Below are 5888 nucleotides of genomic sequence, written 5' to 3' on the forward strand. Positions count from 1 at the left end.
GCTATAGAACCCTAGGTCTTAACTTCGCAATCTTATGAGAAGTAGAATAAAGATAAGCTGCTTAATGGTTACAGATCGCCCATAGATGGCTCTCTGCTAACCCATTACTCAAAAATGGAGTGTAAAATCTGATATGGAGGGCACTTAGTTAGGGATATAGGCAACAAACTAGTGCAATTCCCAATTGGGAAACATTTTGCGCCATTATCTACCTAACATTAACAATATTTAATTCCTTATCTCTACTACACCAGTGTGTTGTTGAGTACTAGGAATAATCAATGTTCTAAGCATCCATCTCTCTTCACAGAGTTTTTCTGAAAAAATAACTCAAATAGATACTCGCCACCTTGGTCAAAACTAAAAGCACAAAAAACTCTTATCTAATTGATCTCGACCTCATATGTGCAATGTCAAAAATCATCTCAAAACTTTTGACTTATGGGAGATCAAATAGTTTTGACTCAGATGCGTATCGTAATCTATAAATGTGTCGAGATTGAGGCTTAGCTATTGTACCCTCACACATATCTAGTCACAAAATATCATAGTGGACTAAATGCGCCAAAACAAATGACCTTCTGCGGCTTTCCTACTTACTTGTGCGCACCCATTGCGAACAAAGTTACACATTCACATGAGAGCAGGATGTCATAAGCGAGTGGGCCCGAGAAGGCCTACTCAAACCATCGTGTCATCATCTCATTAATGTGATTAAGTATAATAAGCCACTGGTTCATGACCAATGTCATAAACTAATTCCAATCATCTTAATGTGTGAGTTCTCGAAGACAAGTTTTAAAGGTTTAGGCCCAACTAGGTAATGACTCACGACTAAGTCATATTCACTAGATCATAAGAAGGATGTCATGGAGATATCAACTGCGCCTAAGTCGCAAATTTAACTAGTAAGTGCTAATCCCCTGCACCTTCAAGTCAATTTTATTCTCCATACACTTTAATACATCTAGTTGAAAGATGACGATACTCCTGTTGCCATCTCTATTTCTCGCTTCATAGTTACTTGCAATTAATTCTACTATCCACAAGAAGGAGAGAATAAGCTATCAACTATGATAGCTCCTGAAGTAACTTAAGCGCGAATTAGGCTAAAGAGTCTAATTCAACACAATGCTCTTACAAGCGATGCGTTAAATTCTTAGAGTCATAACAACCTTGTCTGCCTTAACCTTTTCATTACTATGCTGCAACGTTTGCGCTTAGTGGTAAATGTTATTCAAAACGTTAGCCTAGTAAAGGAATCACACAAAGAAGCACCTCATCCATGTTTCACACTCAAGTGTGGAAACAGTAAGTGTCCACACTTAGACAAGTTGGCAATGCTAATAGATTTTGCAGCCACTAAGCGCTAATCTTTTCACTCAGTGTTAATAGATTTTGCAGCTTCTAAGCGCTAATCTTTTAACTTCACGTGATATTTCAACGCACACTATTATAGTGCATGAAATTTCGCTCAATCCACTCCCAATAATTGGGTAGAGAGCAAAACACTGCTCGTACTGGCTACTCGTCTTACACTTAATGACTAATTTATTTAAGCTCGCATTTCTTGGATGACGTGACTCTTGAATGTTACTTCATCCAATGATGTAACATTATTTACAAGTCAAATTACAAAGTCAATCCGCGCAGCTCATTAGTCAAGATCATATACAGATCTATTGAGGGCTTACTAATTTCATAACTCCAAAACTCGCCAACCAAAACTATGTAGCGTGCCGCTAACTATAGCGCACACATTAGTTTTTATTGTGCCAAACAAGGCAACAAAAACACGGCGACTTTGAGTCATGTTTCCTTACTTTGGCTCAATTAAGGTTTGACCTAAAGTCTCCAAGACTTTTTCTCATCTAAAGAATGGGATTAGTTTGTTCACATTTGAACATCTCTACTAAGTCTAGGTCAACCAAATTAACTTCCATAAGCTAAATCAATTTAGAGAGAAATTCGCATTGGGATTAATTTGATTAGCATAATATAATTTTGCCGCAAAAATCTAAATTAAATAGTGACAATATTACACAAGTCGCAAGATCGAAAATCCGCTATGCTCGTAATCATCTCTTGCGCCACAAGTGACAATTATCCAAAATTTAGTTTAATTTATGCGCAAAATATTGGTTTTCGGGAGTTAATCTACAAAGATTTCTCTCAACCGAATAACCTCCCACTGACTATGGCATATACAAAGCATGATAAATTCCATACAATAGCATTTTAATGTAAATCTACAAATAACTCATGCTATATTTATTTAATAATGGAATACTAATAAATAAATAAATAATCATGCTCTTCTAATTACAACATATTACAAACCCAAAAAAAATATGCTGTATTCAATATTTAAATGATGCCATAACAGAAAGTACATCATCCTGAAATTTTCTAGAATTTTCTGGTATTTTCTGGAATTTTAAATAACTAATTAAACACACATAAAATTAGAAATAAAAAATCCAGAAACTAGTAAACAGAAACAATATTCAGATTATGCCATAATTAAAATGTACATTGTTCTGAAATATTCTGAAATTTTTCTGAAATATTCTGGAATTTTAAATGACTAATAAATACACATAAAATTAGAAATAAAAAATCCAGAAACTGATAAAATGAGACAATATTACCAGTAGATATTAAAACATTTCAGAAGTCCACAATAAAAATTTCAACCCCAGAAAATTAATCATGCAACACCAGATGCATTTTAAAGCAAAAAAAAATGCATTATTAACACAGGAAAAATATTACATATTTTTGTAAAATTTTCAAAATTTTACATAATATAGAAAAATTAATTCTGAGTCTAAGGGTACCAACTATGCTTAAAACAAAGCTATAACGAATAAATTATGGCCAATTAACGCAATTCAGAATTAAAAAACAAACAAACAGAGCCTTAGAGCCAAGCCAGCGCGGAAAAACGGCTCGGCTCGGCTCGGCGCCGCTCAGCGCAAGTCGGCTCAAGGATCGGCTCGGCGCGCGGCTCAGCCTCGGCTCGGCGCGCGGCTCCAGCACGCGGCGCGCGTGCGGGCGCGGACGGCGCGCGTGCGTGGACAGCACCGCCGACGTGCGCGTGATAGCGCGTGCAGGCGCGTCAGCATGGCATCCGGCGCGTGTAGGCGCGTGGAAGCGCGTGGGCGCGCGTGTCTTCGGCGTGGTGGCGCGTGAAAGCCACGCGCCGCCTTCCAGTGTGCTGACTGTTCCGATTTTTGTACTGCCGGACTCCTTTTTCCAAAATAAAATCATTTATGCTCTTAAAAATGACATTAATGATCATAAAAATAAAATATTTTGGATCTCCACATCTTTTATAAATATACACATGATAAAAGAAAGCACGAAAATATCCACTATTGGCTCTGATACCAATGTAAATCAAAACAAAAAACACAGAATATGCAGCGGATTAAAATGATCAGATCATACCTTCTTGATGATAGAACCTTCTTGGATAAATCACGTGCTTCCAGGAAACTTCTTGATGAACCAACCCAGCAGTGGAGTGATATCACAGATTGAATATCACCCACACTAACCACAGTGTCAAAGACTTGATCGTTGTATTTTTGGGAGAGAGTCAGTGTATGGGTTGAAACAGACTCAACGTTGTTTTTCTCTTAGATTACCCATAACCATATAACAAATATTTAATATATTATAATATCTATCCATATCAGTTAAGATACAGATAATATCTAATATATATTATATCTATCTATATCAATTCAAACTGATAACGTCTGTTTCAAGAGTGGTTATCCTAAATAGGTTTGATTTCAAAATCAAAACCTATTTGGATAAGGATTCAAAATCAAATTTAATGGTCATGCCACATGGGCGCCCATTACTAACAACTGAGATTCAGCCCCGCGTCGCTCCGATTCGTCCCTCCCCTCCGGATTTTGTCCCCCTGCGGAGGTCCGAGAGAGCACGCAGCGCGCGCCCCGAGACACGAAAACGAATCCCATGCGCGGCGAGACGAAATTCAGCGTTGCCCAAGGGGATTGCTGACGCTACAGGACGAGTTGCGCGACGGCTGCAGCCTTGGCCAGCAGGCCATGCCATGGACTTGCCCCGCATGCCATGCCTTGGCATTCGCTAGCGTGCCACGCCACCGGCTTGGCCAGCATGCAAGGCCACTGCCTTAGCGAGCATTCCATGCAGAAGCGTTGGCCAGCATGCCATGCGACGGCCTCGGCAAGCATGCCACGCCACGGCCCTCGCCAGCATGCCACGCCTTGGCAGTGGCCTGCATGCCTTGCCACCGCCTTGCCCAGCACGCCGTGTCAAAGCGTTGCCCAGCGTGCCAGGCCACGGATTTGGCCAGCACGTCATGCCACTGCCTCGGCCAACATGCCTTGCCACGGCGTTGCCCAACGTTCCTTTGCCACGGCGTTGCCCAGCATGCCATGCCACGGCGTTGCCCAGCGTGCCATGCCTTGGCCTTGGCCAACTTGCCATGCCACGGCCCCGGCCCCGGCCCGCATGCCTTGTCACGGCGTGGCCCAGCATGGCGTGCCACCGCGGTGCCCGGCGTGCATGCCATGCCAAGGCAAGGCCAGCGGCACGCCATGCCACGGCCTCGGCCCGCATGCCTTGCCACGGCCTCGGTCGCGCATGCCATGCCACCGCGTTGCCCGGCATGCCATGCCTTGGCCTCGGTCAACATGCCATGCCACGGCCTCGGCCTCGGCCCGCATGCCTTGCTACGGCGTCGCCCAACATGCCATGCCACGGCCTCGGCCCGCAGGCCTTGCTACGGCGTCGCCCAACATGCAATGCCACGGCCTCGGCCCGCATGCCATGCCACGGCCTCGGCCCGCATGCCTTGCCACGGCGTCGCCCAACATGCCATGCCACGGCCTCGGCCCGCATGCCTTGCCACGGCCTCGGCCGCGCATGCCATGCCACCGCGTTGCCCGGCATGCCATGCCTTGGCCTCGGTCAACATGCCATGCCACGGCCTCGGCCTCGGCCCGCATGCCATGCCACGGCCTCGGCCCGCATGCCTTGCCACGGCGTCGCCCAACATGCCATGCCACGGCCTCGGCCCGCATGCCTTGCCACGGCGTCGCCCAACATGCCATGCCACGGCCTCGGCCCGCATGCCTTGCCACGGCCTCGGCCGCGCATGCCATGCCACCGCGTTGCCCGGCATGCCATGCCTTGGCCTCGGTCAACATGCCATGCCACAGCCTCGGCCTCGGCCCGCATGCCTTGCTACGGCGTCGCCCAACATGCAGTGCCACGGCCTCGGCCCGCATGCCATGCCACGGCCTCGGCCCGCATGCCTTGCCACGGCGTCGCCCAACATGCCATGCCACGGCCTCGGCCCGCATGCCTTGCCACGGCCTCGGCCGCGCATGCCATGCCACCGCGTTGCCCGGCATGCCATGCCTTGGCCTCGGTCAACATGCCATGCCACGGCCTCGGCCTCGGCCCGCATGCCTTGCTACGGCGTCGCCCAACATGCAGTGCCACGGCCTCGGCCCGCATGCCATGCCACGGCCTCGGCCCGCATGCCTTGCCACGGCGTCGCCCAACATGCCATGCCACGGCCTCGGCTAGCATGCCATGCCACGGCCTCGGCCCGCATGCCTTGCCAAGGCGTTGCCCAACATGCCATGCCATGCCACGGCCTCGGCCCGCATGTCTTGCCAAGGCGTTGCCCAACATGCCATGCCACGGCCTCGGCCCGCATGCCTTGCCACGGCGTTGCCCAGCATGCCATGCCACCGCGTTGCCCGGCATGCCATGCCTTAGCCTTGGCCAGCATGGCATGCCACGGCCTCGGCCATCATGCCATGCCACGGCCTCGGCCCGCATGCCTTGCCACGGCGTTGCCCAACATGCCATGCCAC

This window comes from Camellia sinensis, chromosome 6 (assembly GCF_055761805.1).
Source record: "Camellia sinensis isolate YWXY chromosome 6, ASM5576180v1, whole genome shotgun sequence".
NCBI lineage: Eukaryota > Viridiplantae > Streptophyta > Magnoliopsida > Ericales > Theaceae > Camellia > Camellia sinensis.